The sequence below is a fragment of the Hevea brasiliensis genome, chromosome 18 (assembly GCF_030052815.1).
Source record: "Hevea brasiliensis isolate MT/VB/25A 57/8 chromosome 18, ASM3005281v1, whole genome shotgun sequence".
NCBI classification, from domain to species: Eukaryota; Viridiplantae; Streptophyta; class Magnoliopsida; order Malpighiales; family Euphorbiaceae; genus Hevea; species Hevea brasiliensis.
The window spans coordinates 52,536,645-52,562,901 of record NC_079510.1 but is presented as its reverse complement, the minus strand read 5'-3'; the positions used below and the strand labels follow the sequence as shown (position 1 = coordinate 52,562,901).

Sequence of the window (26,257 nt, the reverse complement as noted above, 5' to 3'; positions counted from 1 at the left end):
AGAAGAAAAAATAAAGATGAAGCTCAAATAAGCAAATAGACAAAAATGAGAATTTTCAATCAACCTTTTCATGAGAACAATTGCCATTTTGCTTAGTGACAATAAAATGCATTGTAGCTTTAATTGCGAGAATTTGTCTACAAAATAAACTCAAGAAAATGTATGCATTGCACAATGTCATATTTTATCATTTCACCTAATATGTTAGCTACTTATTAGCCATTCATACAAACGCTCTAACTAATCAAATAAGCTAATTTAAAAAATTTTAAATGTTTATAAGCTCAAATTAGCATATAAACATTAAGGTGCTTATAAGCTAAATGAAACACCTCTACAAGCATATGACCAAATGATGTCCCATGGAACTTGTAAATAAGGTCGTTACATTTATATTATTTTGGAGAATTATTGAAGTTTCTCTCCTGCAAATTGAACAAGAAAAGAGGAGGGAGGTGGTTTGGCTGAGGAATACAAAACTAGAAAGAAAGTGTACCTTTGGCATTCAATTAATGGATAAGATTAATAATGAGCAATTTTGAAATAAAAGTACTTGATTGTTAAAATTTATATTTAAGGAAAAAAACTTTTAGGACTTGACCATAAAAACAAATACACTTCTATGATTTCAGATGTTATTCCTTGATTGATAAGGATGAAAAAGTTGATTTAAAAAAAAAAGAAGATTTATTAAATAATAAAGATTAAAAATAGAAGCAAAATAGGTATATCAGACTTTCTTTTACATGTTTACTCCTTCGTTATAAGGAAGTGCATAGATGCTTTGCATGTTCGAGTAAAATTGAATAGATGTCTAAGCATGGGATAATAGTGACCTAGATAGGTAATGCTGTTATCCTGTAAAATCTATGTACATATATGAGAAACATGGCACGCTAAGCATTAAGCAAACAATTTGATGGATATTTGATGACAATGCAGAGTAAATTCATTATTTTGACATTCTGTCTCCCAATTAGCTTGATTCATTTGCAAGGTGTACTAAAAGCAAAATGAAAGGGATTTTATAATTTTTAGATTTAAACTGTTACAGAATTACTAATGCTGTCAGAAATAATGAACAAAATCATTAAAAAAGAATCTTTGAATCTAACCTTGAAAATCCACCTGAACCAGCTCCTACTTTTTGGGCTATAATGCTAGAGTCGATATGAAGAATCTTTGGATCATCTTTTCGAATAGATATCTTCCGTTGAAGAACCAATCCCCCACCAATATCACCTTCTAATATCAGATTCATTCTCTCCTGCATGCTCAAAATCCGCCTGTAAGAAAAGAAATTTTGCCAAACTTGAGTGTGAAGCAACTACATAACATAAAGCAGAAGCAAGGGCGACATATTGTAATTATTTTCAAGCATAAATTTGATTACCTTTTAAGGGGAAGGAGGATAACAATTTCAAAGGAAGAAGGAAATACTGTGTGAGGAGAAACAAAAACATCACCAATTTACAAAAAGTTTTAAACTAGTAATTTAAATTTAAATATGTCATCTTGTTGATAGTTTTTAAAAAATTCATGAAATTGGCGGCTGATGTGGTCCGTTTGGACCAATTCAACCTGATACCACTATGCTGTTTCCAAGTCCGAAACCATTTCCAGCTCTATTACTTAAAACCCCTCCTTTAATTCTAAGCTTCTTAATTGCTTTTTTTTTTCCCTTCACCTTCTTGTTGTCTATGCCACCGATCTAAAAATATTTCCCTTGTAGAACAGTATATCATGACTTTCATAAGTAATTATCTCACATGCTTCAACTTATCACATAGATATTCATGTTTGTATAAGAAAACAGGTATTCATAGCAACACTCCAATGATGTTGTATTCTTCATAGCATCCTGCTGACGGGTACTCAGTGCCACTATATTCTTCATATCCATCAATCTCAATTCTGCTATGAAGCCACTGTGTTCCTATTGTCATCATCAACAAAATAGGAATCGAAATACCTCTCATCACATGATGTATAATTAAATAACATTGACATAAGAAATTCTTAATTTTATCATTCTCAAAATTCTTGAAGACTTCTAAATGGATTGGAATATAATGCCATTGATTGATTGCCATGAAAACAAGATGAATAAATGTATAGTCTCAGAAAGATACAATTATAATTTGTGCCTCTACTGCTCTCATGAAAATATGATCAGTACCTGAAGGAAGGTGCCCCATGGAAATAATTCTACCCCCAATCCAGGGAACTATTTTAACAATCCAATCACCACATTTCAGTTCAATAGCGATTCTAGAAAGCTCTACACCCTTTGATCCTGAAATGTCTTCAACATCTGGGATATGCTTAGAACCTTCTGCATTCAACAATGAGCAAAGAACATGACATTACCTAAAAGTTCACAATTGATATATAAGAATATTTGAAGTTTAGTATTCATCAGTAAATTTATTTTTGAAAGAAAGATTTAGTAAATATCCTATAAAGAAGAAAGAGAGAAGATTGATTTTATAGTTGCCACTTTAATAAGAGAAACAATTATAATATAAATGAAAAGAGGACTCCTAAAGGTCTAGCAACAACGAGGTAAAATCATCTTTGGTAGAGTTGTTGATACACATCATTTCTGAGGCATATTCATCCATGTATAAAAATGTGAACTTCCAAGTCTCATTTTCTAAATTTAAATATTGGAATAGGCAAAATATTACTTTTAGTCTCCAAAATTTCAAAATTTTCCAATTTAGCCTCAATGACAATGCAGGGAATTAGACAATTTAATTTAAGCTTTACATTTAGTCCTTAAATTCCTAATTGCTTTGAAATCCAAGATGAGCACTAAATTTTCAACCTATTTTAACTACATCTAATTGTAGAAAACTGATTTATCCTATAAATTCGACTCCAAAATCCAGAAAACAAGAAAGCCCATAAAAGATTTTATCTTAAGTCAAAGCCAGAAATATAGTATACAACCATAGCAAAATCTAAATCTTATTGCTAACAGAACCTGGGAGCAAAAGATGGGGGAAAAGGAACGAGAAGAACGGGAAGCTTTCAACTAAGGATTCAAAGTTTCAAAACATATCTGCCCATCATAATATCATAGCAATGGCAACTTAAGAAACAAAACACAAAATAAACTACCAAAAAAAAAAAAATCAGTAGTACAGAAACTAAGATAGAATATGGAGTTGGACAATTGAAATGTGAGGAAAGAATACAATAAAAAGAATGAGTACTTCACACCAAATGCTTAGCATGCACATAATTATTGGAAGAAGATAATTATGCCATCGATTTAATGCATCAAAATAGTGTCAATGAAGAAAATTATAGTAATATTAAAATAGATCTTAATCAAACTACATGTATAGGAACCAGAAAGAGAAGGCAAAGGAGGATGAAGGGGCAGCCTAATAGCTCCAAAGAAGAAATATTACCTAAACGAGTCTTATAATGTTTCTCGCTTGTTGATACCAACTCAGAAACATCAAGTTCTGAAGGCATCCAAATTATCACAAAACCTCCATCCATGCCCCATGCTTTAATCTGCTTGAACATATTAAATCAGTTTTGCAAAATATTTCAAATGAAATGGTAGATTATAGGCAATGCTAACTAAGACAATGTCCCTTAAGTAGAAAGGATGTACCATTGCACCTTCACCAAGCAATAATAGCACTTGCAGGCGTCTTTTGGGCCTCTTCAAGACCATACATTTTGAAACTCTAACAATAATGTTGAATATCGGCGTTGACAACATAATGTGTAAGCAAATATCCACCCTTGGTGAATTCATATCCATCACCATCATCTTCAAATAATACACCTTTAGCTTGCCCTGTACATAAGAAATGGTTTAGACATCCATTTGCTAGTTGACCAACATAGAATCATGCACTTGTATAGAGAGAGAGAGAGAGAGAGAGTGAGCGAGTAGGAAGATTATGTTGCCTTTCATACGCCATACAAATTACTAGAGGAAGAGGTCAGGCCCCCAGCATGAGCAAAATTGTAACTAGGCAATTCAAAGTGCACAAGACTACCAAGGTTGAATGGGCGTACTAGTGGAATCTTTTATGTCCTAATCAGTCTAAACCCTCCTATTTCTCTTGTACATTATGATGCCAATAACTTTTTTTGGGAAAATTAAAAAAAAAAAAATCTCTTTGACATTTATCAATATTCACATACATCTGTCATTTTCAAAATTGAATTAAATAGACCTCAACTTTTTAATTTCATAACACCTTTGTCTTTCACTTAAAATATTATATACTTTATTCCCTAAGATTTTATTTTGAATTACATTTTAATCCTTGAGTTTTCAAATAAAATAACCTTTTCATGCCCAAAAAAAAAAAAAAGAATAGTGAGGGGCTAAGAAGTTATTTTACTTTAAAAGCGAGGACTAAATTATAATGAAAGGACTAAAGTGGACAACTTGATTCACTTTCCAAAAAACAAGAATGTGAATGCAAATTTTGCATAATGTCATGGTGGTTTATACTGTATAGTAATTTTCCCTTTATTTTTTTGTTCCCTCTTTTTTGTTGACTAGGTGATGTAGAACTAATAGAACAAGAGGGAAAAAGGGGAATAAGAAGCAAAATTCTCAATTTTATTAGTACTCAAATCAATTGTCAATGATAAAAAAATTCTCCTCAAATACATAAAAGAAAAGCATATATGAAGAATTTGTAATCCTACAAAGTACTAGGATTTGGAACCCTAAATGAGAAAATATTAATCTAATACTAATTAGGAATCTCAAATCAACATAAATTCCTAAGCAAAATTAAGACTTTACTTCCTATACTTCTTCCTAAAATAGGTAGTCCTAAAATCTCTAGTAAATCCTACATCACTAAGGACACTTGAATAAGCAGAATTAGGATCATAGAACTACCGAGGAGGAGAGTCCTATATCTACACTTTTCAAAATCTAAAGCTTTGCAGGGGAAGGCAATATCAAATTCACATAATAAGAATTGCCATATAGACAATTTAAAGTTTACAATAAATCTACAAAACTAGAGCACTTCATAAAAAATAGATGCTTTGCTTTTGGGGTAATTTAATCTGTTAAAGCCATCAACATTCATCATTTATACATGGAGGACTGAAAGTTATTTCTAATAAAAATACACAAATTTTCAGTAACAGTTTTGTTTAACAACACAGGAGACCTAATATCTAGATTCTCAAGCACTGCTCATCACTACAATTACGCTGCTTGATTCATGCTAAGTAAATCAAGTGGATAATCTATGTCAATTAACGGACATTAGTTTAGAATTAGCAACATAAGTTTAGGATTCAATTTAGCCTACACCAACACGGGTGGCATCTCAAGACCAAAAAAAAAAAAAGTCAGCTAATAGAAGCCCATGGAAACGCATTCATAGGTATATCAGTCTCTTTTTCTGCTAATGAAATACAAAGTCAGTAACTATCCTGAATTTGCTTCTAGGGGTATGTTTGGGAAAGAGATAATTTGTACTGTATTATTTTTGCAAGTCTCTATTATCAGTCAATGACATCACAACCATGTTTCTAATCCAAGCAGAAGTTTAAATTAGAATCCTATTATGATCATTTAAGTAGTCAGGATGACGTCAAAATCACAAGATTCTGCAATTTTCAAAAATATGCAAGCATAAATATGAAATACAAAGAAATATTTGCCATAATATTATCAAGAAAAGCTTAAATTTTAGGAATTAAATTTTAATAATTTTACCGTCACATGGAAATCTACCCAAGTCCTTAGAGGCTCAATTTGACCTCCATAATATTTTTTTTAAAGGATTTTGTGATCCTACAGCTTAGATCAAGCTTTGGATAACAAAAATTATGTCATTACCAATAGGGATTTTGAAACTTGGATTTTCATCTCTTGAGAAATCTTAAAGATAGAAGAACAACAAATCTTATTTACTACTTAAAGATAGAAAAACAACAAATCTTATTTATTGTTTATCAACAGAAAAACAACATAACTTACATACTGGTTATTACCAGTGTTAAAGATTTGGACAAGACTAAATGAGAGAGCTGACTGGTGAAACTTGGAACTAGTCGAACAATCGGTTTGGTCTAGTCTTTTTTATTTTGTATGATTATCAATTACATTTTTTTTACTTAAAAAAAACAAAAAATGAATAATTTTAAGATTTTCCTTTATGAAAATTAATATGCATCAAATTACCTTTTTCATCTAAAGCTACAACCAGCGTCAAGTCATCAGAAAAATTAGCTTCACCAACATGCTGATGAGGGGGCCCCAAAGGAATTATTGATCCACCTTGCAAGTATAAAGTTGGCAAATCCTGTTATACACAAAAAACAATTAGGGACAAGAAAAATGCATCTTTAGAAAAGAAGCACAATTAATGTAATAAGCATACCGGATGTGAATCATCAAAATCAAATCTCAACCAGATTCCTTTAGGCAGTTCATGCTGTGATTCTTCTGTTCCCTGATCAGGAATAGTGCTACAGCAGATGAAAAAGAACATCAGAACAATTGCATGGTACTATTACAGCTTGATTCTAACCCTAATTCCTCTACTAATGACCTTGATACACCCACTGTTGTAAGAACAGATGTCAAGGCTTGTACTACACATCCTATTTCCAATTTTGTTTCCTATGATTCTTTGTTTCCTTCACACTAGATTGGAAGGAAGCATACCTTGATTCAAAATGGAAGGTAGCAATGGTTGAGGAGATGAAAGCTTTGGTAAAAAAATGAGACATGAGATCTTGTTACTTGTACTTTGGGAAAGAAACTTGGATGCAAATGGGTGCTCACAATAAAACAAGTAAAACATAGGGTAGACAACTCAATCAAAAGGCATAAGGCCAAATTAGTATCCGAAGGCTTCACTTAGACATAAGGAGTATATTATCAAGAGACTTTTGCTTCTATTGTAAAGATGAACGACATTAGAATCTTATTGTCTTGTGCAACAAATCTTGAGCGGGACTTCCAGTAGTTTGATGTTAAGAATGCCTCCTTACATGGAGACTTAGAGGAAGAGGTGTATATGTAAATTCCTCTAGGGTTTGATGATGAAAAAACTAAAGGGAAAATTTGTAAATTAAAGAAGGCATTGTGGTCTAAAGCAGTCACCAAGACTATGACTTGAATGATTTAATAAGGCCATGATCTCTTTTGGATATTATAAAAGCAACGCTGATCATACGTACCCATTTATCAAACAATGTAGAGGTAAGATCATATTACTTGTTAGGTTATTGTACATTAGTTGGGCATGACCTAGTTACTTGGAGGAGCAAAAAGTAAAATGTGATAGCAAGATCAAGTGCAAAAGCAGAATATAGAGTTAGGGCACAAGGCATTTGTGAGCTATTATGGTTACAGAAGTTAATGGAAGAATTGAAGTTGTTAGAAATAATGGTTTATCCTTGTTCTATGATTACAAAGTTGCCATTAGTATAGTGCACAATCCAGTTTATCATGATCAGACCAAACATATAGATATTGATCAACACTTCATTAAAAAGAAAATAATGGATGGTTCTTTAAGTGCATTTCATGTGACTTCAAAGGAATAACTAATTAGCGTGTTTACTAACTTTTGTCAAGAAAATGCATAGAAAATTTCTCTCCAAAATATGTTTCTACATAAGGAATTAAGAGAGATGAGATTAGTTAAAGAAGGAGGAGAAGGAGAATATAAAGAAGACTAGTGGTGAATTCTCTATTGATCAATTAATGAATTCCTGCTTTATAATTGTATCTGTGTATGTTACGGATTGTTATATAACAAACCATAACTAACGATAGCTAATTGTGCCTGGGAATTCTTAAAAGCATAAAAAAAACTCTCATAGAAATGATAAAAAAGGTATAATAGCCTAAAAAGCCATAATTAACTTAAAATAAGCTACTTATCAGCCTTTCCCCTTTCTCTTGTACGTAACACATCAATGCTCTTTCTCACATGAAGTATTATTAGTCCTTAGAATTGCAACCATTCCATTGAAAGCTTAAGCTCTTACCATTATACCTCATAATGGTCTTTATGTAACGTAGCTATAAGTATTAACTCAAAGAAAAACTTATAAGCCAACCCACATTCCTTCTATATTATGTAAAGAAAATTATTTAATTTGGGTCAATTGGCTATAATTAATACAAACCTTTAAATTTGGCTAAAATTGAAAAAAAATTGAAAAGGTTTTGTTGTTTTATTATTAGGTTGTTATAAATGCAATTCCAATTAATAAAATAATATATTTTTGGCTAAGTTGGATGTCATGTTAGCATCATTATACTTAATTTTGACCATGGGGCTACAATTGCAATAAACTTTTGAAATTTAGCTACAATTGTCAAAAAATAGGACTGGATATAGTTGCAAAAAGTTAAAAGTATGGATTTTTTTTTAACAGTTTAGCGCCTTTTTTTAGAACATCATAACTTCACTCCACAGAAGAAATTGACACGTCTTTCAAAAAGAATGGAAAGTGGGGGAGCAGGACTAGAAAACCAATTTGGGGGAAGAACAACCATTATGGATGATTCAGCTGCCCAGTCTGCAACTGAATTCACTTTCCTTCCAATATGATTGTAACTCAATGGATCAGACTTGAGTCAGACTTTAAATATCTACCACAAGAACTAAAATTTTTCCATGTTAAAGGAAAGAGTTGAGATATAGAAATGAAAAGCTTCATGGATTCTAGTCCAATATACATGGGAGATAAAAACCACACAAAAGCTATTTCAACTCTTTCACCAAACCATAGTTACTAGATTTGCCTTCTCCCTTTAGGTTCCAGAATCCAGATCATGTGTTCCAAATCACGAGACAAACCTTTATCACAAAAATGTTCAAATAATAAACTGAATGCCAAATATTACCGACCATACCTCGTAATCCAAAAGATTGGCTTTACTACATTATAAGCTCTCCCTCCCACCCAATTGAAAGATTCACCTAGTGTTCTATGTGTCTCAACTCTCAACTAATACTGTTTCATCCTGGCACCCACCATATCACTCCCACCTTACCTGACGCATTAACCTTCACAGTGTTTAACCCACCACAAGCCATTTTAGATCATTGATATTCTAGAGACAAATTGGAACTACTCATGCATTGTAAGGTAAATGTATTGTGGAAGCTTTTTAGGATACATTAACCACGTACATTCCACATCCTTGACTTCTCACTTGAGGACAAGCTCCATTCCAAGTTAGGGGAAGATGTACAAGAGACTGAGGAAAAGGGCAATGGGGGAATCAGTAAACTATAAGACTAGTGGAGTTGATCCGGTGCCTTCCCCAAGGGCGGTAGACTGGAAGACTGGTAGATTTGATCTGAGAGCCTGGATCAGGTATGGAAGAACACAGGACTGGGAGAGCCAAATTCGTGCGACCAAAAGAGTAAACCAATTTAATTAAAGAAAGAAAACCAAGTTTTCTCTTTTCACACAGGCATGATAAGCGAGTTCTCATTATTGAAATTATGTAGCAATCTACTGCTATGATTTGTCAAGAAGCGAGTTCTCAAAAGGAGAAGTTTTGTCTAGAAGATGGAGCTGAAAAAGTTGATGAAAGGATGTATAGGAGCTTAATAGGCTGCTTAATGTACTTGACTGCAACTAGGCCAGATATCATGTATGCAGTAAGTTTGCTATCCAGGTATATGCACTGTGGTAGTAAAATTCATTTTCAAGCAGCGAAGAGGATTCTTAGATACGTTAAAGGCACAGTTGATTACGGAATAAAGTTCAACCAAGTAGAAAATTTCAGTTTTCATGGTTATTCAGATAGTGATTGGGCTGGATGCATTGATGATATGTGAAGCACCTCAGGTTATTGCTTTAGCTTTGGTTCTGAAATTTTTTCTTGGTGTTCGAAGAAACAAGTAGTCATAGCACAATCTACAGTAGAAGCAGAATATGTGGCAGCTGTTGCTGCTGTGAATCAAGCACTTTGGATTAGAAAACTTCTTACAGATTTGCATATGAAGCAAGAAGAAAGCACACAGATATTTGTGGATAACCAAGCTGCAATTTCGATAGCTAATAATCCGGTGTTCCATGGTAAAACAAAACATTTCAAAATAAAATTTTATTTTCTAAGAGATGTACAGAAAGAAGGAGAAGTGCAGCTGGTCCATTGCAGGACAGAAAATCAATGTGCTGATGTTTTAACTAAAGCTCTGCCTAAAGCTAGATATGAATTCTTAAGACAAAAGCTTGGTGTATGCAGCTCCAAAGCCAAGGAGGAGTGTTAAGTATCATGTCTTTGAATCTGTCAACAAATTCAGTTTATGTTTTGCTATTCTTTAGGAAAATAAACCAGTCAAATATTAGTTGAGATTAGGCTGATATCTAGCAGATTTTTCTGCATTTTATTTTCAACATTATGCTGTATAAATTGGTGGTTTTGGTACTTAATAAAGTATGAGTTTCCAGTAGTTAAAAATATTTTTCCAGCTCTTATTACTTACAGCCCTAACATGTGATGGGAAGACTGGGGAAAAAAAAATGAGGTGGTTACAATTATGGGAATGGCAAGTAAGACCCCAGAAGGCAATTTGGAAACATGTTAGGAATGGAAAACTAGTCCTAAGGAGTTAAGGGAAATGAGAGTAGGAAAAGGAGGAGGAGAAGGAGAAGAATAGTGTTGAATTCTCAGTCTATCAATCAATGAATTCCCACTTTACAATTGAATATGTATATATTATAGTTTGTTATATAACAAATCATAAATAACTACGGCTAATGTGCCTACTATAATTAATTTAGAATAAGCTACTTATCAGCCTTCTCCCCTTCTCTTATACGTAACACAACAACACTCCTTACATGAATCACTATCAGTCCTTATAATTGTAAACATTCCATTGAAAACTTAAGCTCTTATCATTATACCACACAATGGTCCTTATGTAACATAGCAATAAGTATTAGTTCAAAGAAAAACTTATAAACCAACCCATATTGTGTGCATTGATATAAAGTCAACAAAGCACATATACGTTTGTGTCATAACCTAGTGATTTATCTGAAAATAAAGAGAGCAAAACCTTGCATAAACCAGAAGTGGACCCAAAAGGAAGGAATTTTCAATGGTCCTTAAGCTAGGATTTGTTGGATCTACAAAAGCAATTTGCATACATTAAGCACTAAAAAGAACATATTTTTTCCAAACTCATTCAAATGAAATTGGATAATTCAAGGGCACAAGCACATACCAGCGAAGAAGGTAGGAGTCATCACTGGTGTACCCATTATATGAGCATCATAAAACAGAGTATATAAGTGTGGTATAAGGCGATAACGTCTCTTCAAAGCCCGACGACAAACTTCTTCACACTATTGGAAGTTGGAACTGAAGTAAGTTCATAACATAGTTGCCAGCATAATAGGATAATTAAGATAAACTTGAAAAGCAATATAGAAAATTTAGAAAGAGATAAGTGCAAACATGATATTAAAGCAACATGATATAAGCTATGATACTTATGAAAAAGAAATATTTTGCATAGTTATCTCAGGTTTAGGTCTAAACAAATCTACCATAGCATTAAATCAACTTTGGGCTTTGCCTAATTAAATGGAATATCTATATACATATCAGTAGTAGGAAATCTAAAGATGGTTACTATCAAATTGCTAGTGCAGAGGACAAACCTCATCTCCAAAAGACCATGGCTCATGGTCAAAAGAGCCTTTTTTAGAATGCCCACGACAGAAAGGAAACATTGCACCGACGCCCATCCACCTTCCAAAAAGCTTAGGCGTTGCATTTTCAACAAATCCGCCAATATCAGGTCCTGAAAATGGTTGACCACTGAGTCCCTATTCAAAAAGTAAAACCAAAATTAGAAAATAATTATGTTGCAAGTGATGAACCCATAAGGTATTTCTATTATTGAAGTAATTTATTTTCCTCTAGATAAAAAGACAACTATTTTCTACTTCCTTCCAAATCAAACTATGCTTTGAAAAATACAAAGAATCAATGAACAATTCAAGAAAAGAAGGAAGAATGGAAGACAAGGGGGATTATGATAAGGAAAATGAGTTCGACAAAAGAATAAAATTTAATAAAATAGATATGCTATTTAGGGTGAAAAGACAATCAAAATAAACAAAGACTGAGAAAATAGATATGTAGTTGTTATATTGATTGAACACTAATCATCTATATACATATACATTCCTAGAATACCAAACTGATTAGAATACACTTTCAACTTAAGAGATTTTCGCGTGCTCTCTGACAAGCCCATAAGTTAGCAATCATAGGTGGTAAGAAGAAAAACCCTGTTACACTCCCCTTATAAACTTCAAAACAACCTACAAATTATATCCATAGACCTGTAACGTGATCCTAATCAGGGGCCTTAACATCTATATAGTGCTTGAATACCTTCAATATCATATCTTATAATCACAACATCATTTGCATAGAAAGTAGTTAACCATGCAACTTTTTTCTAAGTATCATTTAGGGCATCAAGGTCTTAATGGGGCATTCAAAATTCATTAGTAGCTATTATTTGATACAATAATAGAAAAACATAAAGGACAAGTAAAGGTCTCTACAAGTGAAGTTTTACAACGTTTAAAATCAAAGCCCTAATACAATCATGTCCTTGGTTCAACATATGCAAAAACTTTACGAAAGCCATTTGTTCCAACTATTTTTTCATTGTTGCACATTTGATAGCCTTTTCCTCCTAAAGCAATTCAAATCAATCCATGGTTCAATTATGCATAAAACTAAGATTGCTAGCCCAAAAATCCAATGATCCAGAGAAAAGAGGATGCAAGGTGCGTAATCTTCATCATTTTGATCAGGCAAACTTTGTTAATGATATTCATATAAGACATTCATAAACTGTAGACCTCTCGTATGTTCAATTTTCCATATTTTCCTAAGACTTCTAGCCCTAAATTACAACAATCTAGTTTCTCAAACTTCATATATTACTCACCAATTGAAGAACCATGGAGATGGACATGTGCAGATGCTCCCAATTTGAAATGTTGTCTCCTGTCCATGTTGCAGCATACTTTTGACTGCCAATAAATCCAGCCCTAGTAAGAACAAAGGGACGCTTATTTTCATTGGCTAATTTCATGCCTTCAAATGTTGATCTTGCCATCAGCATGCCAAATACCTAAAAATAAGAACTTTAAGTTCAAAATTTTATTTGATTATCAACAATAAATACAAATAAAAGCAATCACAACATGGAACTATTTTAAATTCCATTAGTAGAAATCATTCTCTTATTAAAAGAAAACAAGAAAAAAGGAAAGGATGAATACATTGTGATAGTATGAGTGCTCCTAACAACCCCCAAGTTCATCATCTCCTTGATGAATATTGCTTTCAGGCATTGTCTTTGGTGCTACCTGTAAAGTTAAATAATAAGTCTAAGTAGCATTGAAGAAATTGAAAGCACTAAGAAAATAACAATGCGAGTCACCTTAAAAACAACCGGCTCATTCATATCATTCCATATGCCATCAACGCCATTAGGAAGGAAATCTTTAACTAAACTATCCCACCAAGAGCGAACCTTTGATTGTGTGAAGTCAGGGAAAACACAAGGCCCAGGCCACACCTCCCCTAAAAATGGATAGGAAAAGAGTAATAACTCAACAATTTTTTTTTGGGGCTATTAGTTGGGTTGGGGTGGGGGGGGGGTGTGGTGTTGTGGTTGTGGTGGTGGGAGAGAAAGAGAGAAAGAGAGAGGCAAGTAGATAAGTAATTTCTGAATGCAAATTGAAACACACCAATAAATGGTCTTCCATCTGCTCTTTGAACCCAAACATCACTTTCAGAACCACTATCATACACAAAATAACCTTCTTCACATTTGATACCAGGGTCAAGCATCCAAGTTGCTTTAAAACCCATATCATTGAGATCTTTCACCAGAGATTGTGGATCTGGAAAACGTTCCTAAAATAATTCATAACAAAATTTCTATGTCAAGATTGACAATTGCAAGTTTATCACAGAACATACATTTCTATCTATGCCAATATCCTTGATTCAGATCATTCTTAATGCGTAGTGAATTTGGCAAAAGACAAGAAATTAATAAAATTATAGAGCACATTAGTAAATGCATCCAGAGGAAATATAATCATTAATTGTTCACAAAATGTCCATAAACCTAGTTGCCCCAATAAAGCAGAGTTGTAAGAATGGTGGTTTAAACATGGCTAGACTATTTAGATACTTGCACTAAGATGGTTGCTTTTAGAATGCTAGTTCTGAATGAGTATTTGGGTATTGGGATTAAGCTGTGATTGAGTGAATTGCTGTGAGTATGAGCTATGTTTATGCCTGAAAATGTGGCTATGTTCTGTAAATATGTGACATACCATTCTTATTTTATGTAACAGTACATATACCCAAAGGCTTGAAGGAATAATCAGGCAATTCTTCCCCACATTCTCTTTCTATTACTTCTATCATTTCATTATCTAAATGTTAGGAGATTTGTAGGTTCTGGTCTTCTGTCCTCCATTTTTCCCCTTCCCTTATTTTATTTTTTAAGAAATGAGTCACATTTTTTAATCAAAGGGCGTTTGAGAGTTGTTAGCCCTCACCACCTACCCCAATTACGCCACCTGCCACTAATCGGCTCTGCCTTAGAATCTTGCCTTTGGAAAGCCCCTCACCAAATGCACCATCACAAGGTTCTGGACTCTTATACACATGCATGTGAATAAGATGTCATCAACCATTCTTTTTCCACTGCAATCAACACTAGTCACCTCACTTTGATTGTGCAACTCCTTCCAGCTGCAGACCTTCAACTAAATCCCTTGGTATTTTAGGTGTCTCAGAGAACAAAAGTATTTTGGTATATTGGATTATTGCAGATTTGTCTTCTCTCATCTTACAAAAGTCTATTTTAGTCTATTTTCTAAGATTTTTAGCTTTTGGCCCTCCTTCCTTTCTCTAGGCATCGTGAAACCCCAGCCGTTTCAAAGTCTTTCTTAAGGTAATTTAGTCTCCCTCCACCATTCTTTTCTTTTCATTTTTTTTAAGGCATGCTTCTCCTTATGTGGACTGGGGCTTAACCAACTCTATTGCTACTGCTTTTATACTTCTTGCGCTTATAAATTCAAGATATTATTCCTACCTGATTAAAACAAAAGGTGATTGACAAAACAATCTCCATAAATACAAGGTGATTGACAAAGCAATCTCCATAAATACAATCATATGTCATCCTGCTCATTAATTAACTAATTCTATCACCTTGACTAGAGTCAAATATGAACAATACTTATAGTATCAGTTTCCAACCAGCAACTATTCTCATTTTCCTAATTTGTTAATATCTTTGATTGTCTAAAATGATCCTTATCCACTGGACTATGGATCCTTGATTTTGGGGCTTCTAATAGATCCTTGACTATCACCATGGATCTCTTGTAATAGAAATCTTTTCCTAATTAACTAATGATACTTTAGCCAATAGTTCAAAAATTGTGATTAAAGGAGTAGGGGAGGCATGTTCTCTCCCCTCTGTTTCCTCTGTTTCTTTAACTTCAGTAATATTTGCTTGTAAGTGTCCATAAAATTTAATCTCCATTAGCAAATTAACCAAACACCTTAATTATTTTGTCATATTGATAACTGATTCTATTATTATACAGGACCGAGTTATGGGGAAGGTGATTGGCATAGGACATGAATCAAAATAACTATATTATAGAAAATCTTCGATTGCTTTTCCTTTCATTACTTCTCTTGATAGTCTTCATAGGCGTTTGGGTCATCCTAGTATATCCAAACTCCCGAAACTGGTTCCTACTCTTTCTACCTTATCTTCCTTAAATTGTGAGTCATGTTAGCTTGTAAAACAAACTCGTTTTTCTTTTTCCAAGCGAGTTAATAACCGGGTTGCATTCATTTTTGACATTGTTCATTTGGACATATAGGGTCCGATTTATGTCAGTTCAACTACAGGATTTCACTATTTGTTACCTTTATTGATGATTATTCTTAATGCACTTGCTTATTTTTTATGAAAGATAATTCTAAATTATTTTCTATCTTTAAAATTTTTGTGCTTAGATTAATGTTGTAAATAAACCAAGCTGTTCGCAAGTTGCTCGGGCTCAGTTTGGCTTGTTTAGAAAATGAGTCGAGCTCAAGATTGATTTTTAGGTTCATTTAATAAATGAGCCGAGTTCGAGCTTATAAATATTCAGCTCATTAAGGCTCGTGAGTAAGCTTGTTAAATAGGTTCATTTACAAAAACATTTATATTAATTGTTGTATTTCATTATACTATAAATATTTATTATTTTATTTATGAATGTTGTAAAAATAATATTTTTTTTAAAAAAAACTATGATATAATTAACATATAAAATGTATTTATAGAATATATTTATTTGTAATTTATATTTAATATTTTATGAAATTTAAATTATTTTTTATGTGAGAGCTAATAAAAAATACATAGTTTGAACTTCATAACTGTAAACCTTAAACTAATTAGGGATGTAAATGGGCCAAGCTACTGGCAAATTGCTCATAACAATATTTTAATGAACTAAGCCTGAGCTCTTTAAAGCTCAACTTGACTCAGTTCATTTGCACCCCTAGCTAAGATACATATTCAATTTGGTGTTTCCATTAGTGTTATGTATTAACAATGCATGAGAATATTTTTCTCTTCCTTCTCAATATTTCATATCTTCTTAAGGAATCATTTATGAAATTTTTATGCTCGTACCCCTCAATAAAATAGAGTAGCTAAACATAAGGATTGGCAACTTATTGAAACAGCCTGTACTTTACTCATACATCATTATGTTCCATTTCATTTTCGGGAGGATCTTCTTACTACTTGTTAATTAATCATATGTCTTCTTCTGTTTTATAGAATTAGGGTGTTCATTCTTGTTTGTTTCCATATCACAATCCATATCATCTTTCTCCTTGTGTGTTTAGTTGTACTTGCTTATTCATAATCTTGCTCCTGGAAAGACAAGTTTCAAGCCAACCAAAAAAAAATATTTCATATCAGTAGATGTAACCTTCTTAAAACATCTTCGAACTTCTCACCTAAGCAGTAAACCAAAACTTCATCTCTAAAGCTCTCCTAGTTCCTCTTATTCCTACTCCAAATGCTATCCCATCTCCTCTTCAGGTCTATTTACAACTACCTCATCCAAATCCTCAGACTAACATGAATGATGCTTTTCTTGATGATACAAGTCCACAAAATGCCCTAGGTTACTTATCTCTTATGTTAACATCATCACTTACACTGATTATGCCTCTAGCAGAAGCAGCTATTCTACTCATTGCTTTTCATAAAGGTATTTGTGCTTATCAAAATCTGTAATGGCCCGGCCCACTAGTGATATTGTCCGCTCTGGGCCGAAGCCCTCACGGTTTTAAAACGCGTCAATAGGGGTTACGAACTGTCAACTTATGAACCCAGCATCTCTCCCGTGTTTTGTCGATGTGGGATTTGCCTAGGGTGTTACAAAATCCTTATCCCATTTACAATCTCTTTAATTATTATCCTTGGTTTTCACCCTATTATGCTTTTGTTCCAAATTTTACTCTATACAAGTTCCAAAAACCATTAGGGAAGCATTATCTCATCCTAGGTGGCACAAGGCAATGGTTGAGGAAATTACTACTCTTCATTCTAATAGTACTAGGATTTAGTTCCCTTGCCTCATAGAAAGTCCACTGTTGGTTTTTGTTGGACTTATACAAATAAGGTTAAATCATCATGGAAAATTTGATCACCTAAAAGCTTGACTTATTGCTAAAGGACACATTGAATTTTTGCAAGATTATAGTGATAGTTTTCCAGTGGCCAACTTTGCCTTTTTTTCACCTAATTATCATTGGCCATTTCATGAACTTGACATAAAAAATGCTTTCTTAATTGGGGAGTTGGTAGAACAGGATTATATGTTGCAATTTTGCTGTTTATGCTTATAATTTATAATGCATTAGTCATTTAAAGAACAAAAAAAAAAAAAAAAAGGGTCTCCAAGGGCATGGTTTGGATAGTTTAGTACTTTTGTCCTATAATTTGGGATGACTCAAAGTGGAGTTGATCATTTAGTATTTTATCATCATACTAATCATGGAAAGACCATCTATTTCGTGGTTTAGGTCAATGATATTGTTATCATAGGTAGTGATCGTGATGGAATTACTCAATTAAAACAACACCTTTCCAATTACTTTAAGATCAAAGACTTGGGAAAAATGCAATATTTTATGGAAATTAAAATTGCAGAGTCTAGATAAAGACAAGGGTCACTCAAAATTTATTGGATATTCGGATGCAAAATGGATTGGTTCTCCTTTAGACAAACAGTTTACTTCAAGATATTGTGTCTTATTCAGAGGAAATTTAATACCTTAGGAAAGTATGAAGCCAGATGTAGTTGCTAGGTCAAGTGTAAAAGCAGAATTATTGGTTGGAACAACTTCTTTAAGAATTGAAACATGGGGATATCAAACATACGAAGTTGATTTGTGATAATCAAGTAGCATTACATATCACTTCTAGTCCAGTTTTTCATGAAAGGACAAAACACATAGAGGTGAATTGTCATTTCATCAGGTGGAAGATCAAGTCAAGATATATTGCTACTAATTTCATCAATTCAAACAACCAATTAACAAACATTTTCACCAAATTGCTTAAAGGTACTTGGATTGATTACATTTGTAATAAGCTAGGAGCATATATTATGTATGCTCCGAATTGAGGGGAAGTGTTAGAATGCTAGTTGTGAATGATTGAATAAGTGAAATTATTAAGCTGTGATTAGGTAAATTAGGCCCATGAATGTGTGCTATGTTTATGCCTGTAAATTTTCCTGTGTGTTGTAAATGGGTAACATACCATTCTTAGTTTATGTGTAACAGCATATATAACCTATTTCTTCTCCCATCTTCCCCACATTCTCTTTCTATTTCTTCTCCCTCTTCATTTTTAACAATTACCTTTAAAGACTTGAATAATGCACATTTGGTTTATTTGCATCTTGAGACTTGAATTATTAAGTTGAAGGTGGGATTCAATTTTGGAGTCTATGGATACCCTCGGGCCACCAATAATGCAGAAGAATTCATTTTTTATTGGAAATGGGAATATCATAAACTTTCTTTTCAACATATATGTATATGACATATCTATATGAATTTGTGTTTTGTATTTGTATATGTAGGAACTCAAATAGGTCCATAGGCATGACTACCAAGATTATGATAATGTAAGCCACTAAATATGCTCCATGGAAAAATATCATTCTTGATTCTAAAATTGGATAGTTATCATCCATAAGTGGAAAATTTCAACATTGTCTAATAGTGAATATGTAGCAAGAAGCAATGAGGCAAGGAAAGAATAATCACATTGAGCTTATTGAAGAAAAAAAAAAAAAGAGAAGTATTTAGCCATAGAGTAACCTAACATTTCAATTTAATTAGGGATGAATTTATCATCCAAAGGATACATGGGAAACATGCCTGGTCAAATGTGAAACAGCGAAAACCATCCATGTAGTCAATGTCCATCCATATGACATCACAAGGAATGCCCTTCTTCCTAAATGTTTCGGCAATCTACAAGTGTAAAAGGCTCAACAACAAGAAGAAATGATATATGATGTCTAACTATCAAAGGCCCATAGTAAAACTTGACTTTCCGTAGTTATAAATAAATGAAAACAATCTAGCTTGAGATCCCATAGTGATCAACATATTGACATAATGCATCAATACTATACCTCACGAACTCTTTTATCAGAATCATAGCTCCAACGGCATTGTTGATAACCTAAGGCCCACTTTGGAGGCATAAAAACAGTTCCTAAATATAGATATGCAACATAAATCACTACTAGATAGATATTCAAAAAATTAAACAGAAAAGAAACAACTAGAAGTTACCTAAATACAACACAAGTTATCAAATGTAATTGTTTAACACTTTGAGCAAAACTCACCATGCATTTCTTTTTTTTTTTTCTAAAATTAGATATAGATGCCATGATCTTTGTCTAAATTTCAACCTTTGACTCCCCCCTCTTCACCATTTCTACCAACTATTAGTCTATTAGTAGTCATGTTATGAAAAAATTTGCAAATACCAATGTTTATTTAAGTTTAACTAATAAAAGTTGAGGAAAAATATGTGCTAAGAAAAATTTTGCTCGAATTTATTTTCCAGCACATGTTAATTGGGACCGGCTATGTTATATGGTAGTGAGTGTTGGGCACTGAAAGAGTCGTATGCATCTAAGATAAGAGTTGCAGAGATGAGAATGTTAAGGTGGATGAGTAGCCATACTAGATTAGATAAAGTCCGTAATGAGAGTATTAAAGAAAAGGTAGGAGTGGCGCCAATTGAAGATAAGTTGAGAGAAAGGAGACTGAGGTGGTTTGGTCATGTGAAGCGTAGACATACGGAGGCTCCAGTTAGACAAGTAGAGCACATTAGGTTAGAGGATAGAAAGAAAAAAAGGGGTAGACCTAAATTGACTTGGAGGAGAGTAGTACAACATGACCTAGAAGCGTTACACATTTCTGAGGATCTAACCCAAAATCGTTCAGAGTGGAGAAAGCGAATCCATATAGTGACCCCAAATTTTTGGGATAAAGGCTTAGTTAAGTTGAGTTGAGTGAGTTAATTGGGACCAAATTGAAAGGCATATTAAATAAAGGCCATTACACATTATGGTTCTTTGGGAAAAAAATAGAAATTAAGGCTAAAGAGGAAATAAAGAAAGAGGAAAGAGTGAGAAAGAACCAATATAACTCCAACAATTGAGCAAAACAACACACTCCCCACTCCTCTCTCTTTCTTCCATTGACCTCCTCCTTTATCAGCAAGCACCATACACACATGTATGTTGCCTCGTAATATAACCGATTAATGTTTGAATATAATTTTTTTCTAAAATTCTTATAGGGTGCCCTTTGCTTTGTCAGTGTAAAGGTGGCAAATTATTCATCCATTATAAAAGGGTACTAATGGATAGGGCTATGCATGGCTTTCGAGGGTCCCCAACCAAAAACTGATTTTATACATGTTTTTCTATATTTTTTTTAAATGTATTATATACTTTCAATATAATTATATATTTATATGAAATTAAGATTGCAATATATATATATATATATATATATATATATATATATATATATATATATATATATATATATATATATATATATATATATATATATTGTTACAATATTGTCTTTTAGAGACAAATAAGATATATGTTACTAATAACTATTATTTGAGACAAAAAAATTTTTAGTCTTTAAATATTATATTATTTGTTTCTAATGACTCATTTTTTGATACAAAAACTTATTATTCTCTAAATGTTATATTATTTGTATCTAATAATTAATTTTTTGAGGCAAAAACTTATTAGTCTCTAAATGTATAATTATTTGCTTCTAATAATTAATTTTTTGAGGCGAAACTTATTAGACTCTAAATATTATATTATTTGTTTTTAGTTCATTAGGATTAACTACATTTATATAAGAAGTTCTAAGTTTTTTTTTTTTAATTTTTCACTAAAAAAGATTCCCTTTGTCCAAAACACTTTTACCATTAAACTACAAATATTTTGTTGATTTGAATTTATTAATCATACATGTATTAATATATTTATTATTTTAAATTATTATTTTTAATTAAATTTGTGCTTAAAAATTATAAGTAATATAATAAATATAACAAAATTTGATTACATAATATAATATATTATTAACTCTTTATTATAGTAAAGCATTTACATGATGAACTGAAAATTTTAATTCCAAATTATAAATTAGAAAAATAATAATTTATATATAAAAAAAAGAAAGCGATGTCCCACATGGTTTTTTCAAGGACTTGGAAGGTGATGGTTTTCATATAAAAGACGATTACTCCTCCCTTAACGTATCAAGCAAAAGTGGAGTCAAATACGGGCCTCTGGTAGTTATAGTTTATTTTTTAAAATTATATTTATTCGTATTAAGTAATATTTATTATCTTAGTAATTTAAATAAATTTCATTTAAATTTTAGTAGTAAATAAATATTATATTATTAAAGAAAAATAAATGCATTTATATTAATAATTAATGACATGAAGAAATTTATATATAATGATAAGATTATTTATTCTTAGAAAATATTATTAGAGACAAATTTATTTGATTCTAAAAGTAAATTTAGAAATTTTAGAATAAACAATTAAAGCCAATTTAATTTGTCTTTAAATATGGATTTAGGGGTAAATAATATAGTTTGTTAAAATGAAAAGAGAGACAATTTTTTGTCTCTATAGGTTATGAAGGTTAAATTAGTGTCAAATATATATTTATCTCCATATCTGTCTCTAATTATATTTAGGGACAACAGTAAATTGGATAAATGATTATTTGTCTCTAAAAATATATAAAGACAAATAAATAGCTTTTTGAGTACAAATTTTTATTCTCAATATAATAATTTTGGTATAGTGAGCATACCCCTACTAATGGGTATTGAATTAAATGAATAAAAACAAGCCAATCAATAACTGCAGCCACTACTACTTTTAATCTATCACCAATTGCGTAAATGGGTAGACTAGAGTTTGTTTGGTTTTATTGATATGGGCATCCACACAATTTTAAATGGAAGATAAATAGTTAGACTAGTCATTTACACCCCAGCCTAGGAGTAGCCACAGCTCAAGAACTGCCAGTTATGATTCCTGAACCACCGGTTCAGGTTCAATGAAATCATAAACTTAAATCAAATTGTTATAGGACGATCTGGAGGATGGTTCCTGAACCGCCAATTCTGGTTCAAGTCCCGATTTAAAATGATTTTAAGGGCAGTTCGAAAAATGATGGTTTAAGACAGCATGGAAGATGGTTTGGAAGCAGTTTAAGGGCGACCTAAGGCCGACTTAGACGAAAAAATTAGAGAAAAATTTTACTAATTTAGAATTTCGTTTATATTTGTAAAAATATTTTAATTTTTCTTAGAAATCTTTTAATCAAAATACAATAAGAAAAAAGAAAATGAAAATAATTTATCTGTAAGAAAAATTTATTAAGAAAAGGCTTGAACTTGATTAAAAAACTAGAGATAAAATTAATTTTTTTTGAAGAAATTAGAAAAAAAGTGCATGAACTTAATTTTGCCTATGTATCGCTTTAGGATTTAGAAGAATCAAAATTTCCAGTTATGTTGCTTGCCCTTTTTCTAAAAATTATATAATAATTGATAATTAAAAAATTATAACAGAGAAAAAATATATAGGGTATTGGAAATTTTATTGAGGATATAAAATAATAACAGAGTAATTGAGATAGTATTGAAACTTAAATGAGCATATAAAATAATAAAGTAGAGAAATTGAGAGTATATTGGGAATTAAAAGGAATGTAGAAAATAATTATTTAGAGAATTTGAGAAATATTGAGAGAATATTAAGAATTAAAGAGAGTGTAGAGAATTTAAGATTTATATAAATGAATTAGGAATGGGTTGAGTTATTTATTGAATTCTTTTGTATTTAAATCACTGGTTTGGTCTGGTTTGGAACCGTCAGTTCAATCCGGTTCGAAGCTGTTAGTTCACGATTCCTAAAAAATATGAACTTGAACCAAATCGCAGAAGCGCGATTTTAGTTGATTGAAATCGATTCGATTTTGAGCGATTTTGGTCGATTTTTACCAAACCAGTTTCGATTCAAAACCGGACCATGGCCACCCCTACCTTAACCTATAACTACCTAAGCCACCAATATGCCTCTTCTATGGTACGCCACCTAACACATAAACCCTAAAACCAAAACACCGCCCTCCCCCCCTCTTCTCTTTCCTCTACTTTACTTCCTCTACTATCCAACCATTGCACATTCCTTCTGTCATTGTGATAAAAACTACTATGGCTGAAAAGCCATTTCTTGTGATTGCAAATCCCAATTCTAAAATATCGTGTCAAAAGGCTAAAATTCTGATACACAATGGCCGATAGATTATGCATTGGCCATAGTTTAGACAGCTTGCTTACAAAGCTGATGGTTGCTACTGGTCCCATAGAACCCCATTCGACCGTACTTTCAAGGTTTTGCTTACAAACTCCCTTATTCTAAATAGAACTTTGAGAAATAGCAAGGGAAAGCAAATGTTCTCTACAAATAGCATTTTTTGCACTTGAAGTTTGCGCGCAAAACTTTACAAGTTACTAAAGTCACTGCAGGCCTACAATTAACTATCCCTTGAAGTTTCTGAACTTCACCCACACCGCACAAATAAAGAAAAATTTTAAATCACAAGTCTTATTGCCAATCAGAGAGGGAAGGGCAAAACCATAAGCAAAGAGGTCTTATTTGTCACACATAACATTTATCAAACAAAGACAGTTGAAAACCAAGGGAGTGGTGATGCCATACACGATAAGGTGGTAGATATCCGCAGTTATCTTCCTTTCATTCTCTCTTTTGTCCCATAATTTCCCATCCCTTTATTATAGACTCTATAACCTATCTTGTTTACAATTGATTTTCTAGTATAGTGACAGTTGCAAACTGATATAAATGCATTTCACACTTAACATTCATTCCTTAACATCAAAATAAGACCCCCGAACATTCATTAGTCAATTTTCAATGGTTAAATTCATTCCACAAGCTATATATTGTATGTCTGATGAAATATGAACGTAAATCTAATAATAAACACAACATAAAGTGCACACTAGAAAAGTCATTGAAAGAGTACAAATTAGATTCAAAGAGAAAAAGTTAAAAGGGTCAAGTAAATTACCAATTGCATGAGATAAAGATTTCAGGACAGCAGTGGGAGAAGCAAACGGACCAAATGTAATGACAGGATATGAGGCTGAAGCAATGAATTGAATAATTGATTCCTTCCTCAAATCAATCTGCTTATGATAAATTTTTGGCAGTAAATTAGGTAAAGATATAAGAATGAGCTTAAAGATCTTTAAATAGTTTTGCTATAATTCTCATTACCTCACAACGTTGTGTTGTGTCAGCAAGAACTCCTAGTGCCTCTCCATTTGGAAGAATAGCTAGCACCCAAGGATGTGATTGATACAAGGGCATAGTTTCAGGACCATAACCATATGAATCTGTGTTCCATGTGAAAACCTACATTTTTAAAATAAACTACTTATATTTAGATGTGATGGATCATGCCAAAAACTTCCCAATTTGGTTTGGATTTGGAAGACTTTTTAATGAATACAGAAAGGGATTTGTTGGGCGTGTGTATGGTGCTGGAAATCTCTGAATACTAGAGTTCATTTGAGAACTCTGTAAGAGTGTGATCTGATTTCAGAGTGGAAATGGCAAACAAATTAAAATGACTTACTCTCTTCCCTGTCCGCTCAAGTGGTCCACTAACTTCTCCAGTTCCATAGAAGGAAGTACCAGTGGGAAGCTAAACCAGGGGAAAGAAAACATAATTAGCATTAAAGATGCTATAAGCCAATAAATACAACTAGAAACAACAAAAAGGAATGAAATTTTAAATTTAACAACTAGAGGGTACAAATATGGGAAAGGCCAACCTCAAGTTTGACAATCTGCTTTCCTAAAACACATTCAAAAGTAGGGATATATGAGGGAACTGGATGACTGATGATTGGTGTGTCCCTATCCTTAGTAGTGATGAATGAAAGACTGGGATATGAGCAATCAAATAGAAAAACTCCATCCTCCAGGATAGGCTCAAAAATCATATTCCTGCTTTGGCATCAGAAGTAACAGTCTTCTCTTCATGACCAGCCATTTTAGATACCAATGCCAACTCTGTATAGAATCAGGCCTCTTCTTTCTACATGCCATAAATTGAATTGGAATTACACTATTCCTCAACCCAAGTTTATGATAAACGGGATAAGAATCAGCGGAATTCGATTCAACCAAACTAACAAATTAATAATAAAAAAAATGTAAGTGCCCAAATTAGAACACAATACTTCCACCACGCCACTACCACCTTTGAATCAACAAATGATATATACAAAATAGAATCACTAATGGGTGCATGCAACGAATTACAGCATTCCTCAACTCAAATTTACTACAAACAAGATCAAGAATCAGTGGAATTCAATTCAAAGAAACAAACAAATTAATAAAAAATGGATAAACTAAAACTTTGGATACACGTACAAGATGATGAATTCACAAATAGTCTCTACTGGGAGAACGCATATGAAACTGAA

General features: G+C 32.5%; 1 pseudogene; it reads right to left on the bottom strand.

The window, feature by feature from the left end:
* Positions 1 to 1,040: 1,040 nt before the first annotated feature.
* LOC131175928 (uncharacterized) lies at positions 1,041 to 25,818 on the bottom strand (annotated as a pseudogene).
* Positions 25,819 to 26,257: the final 439 nt, after the last annotated feature.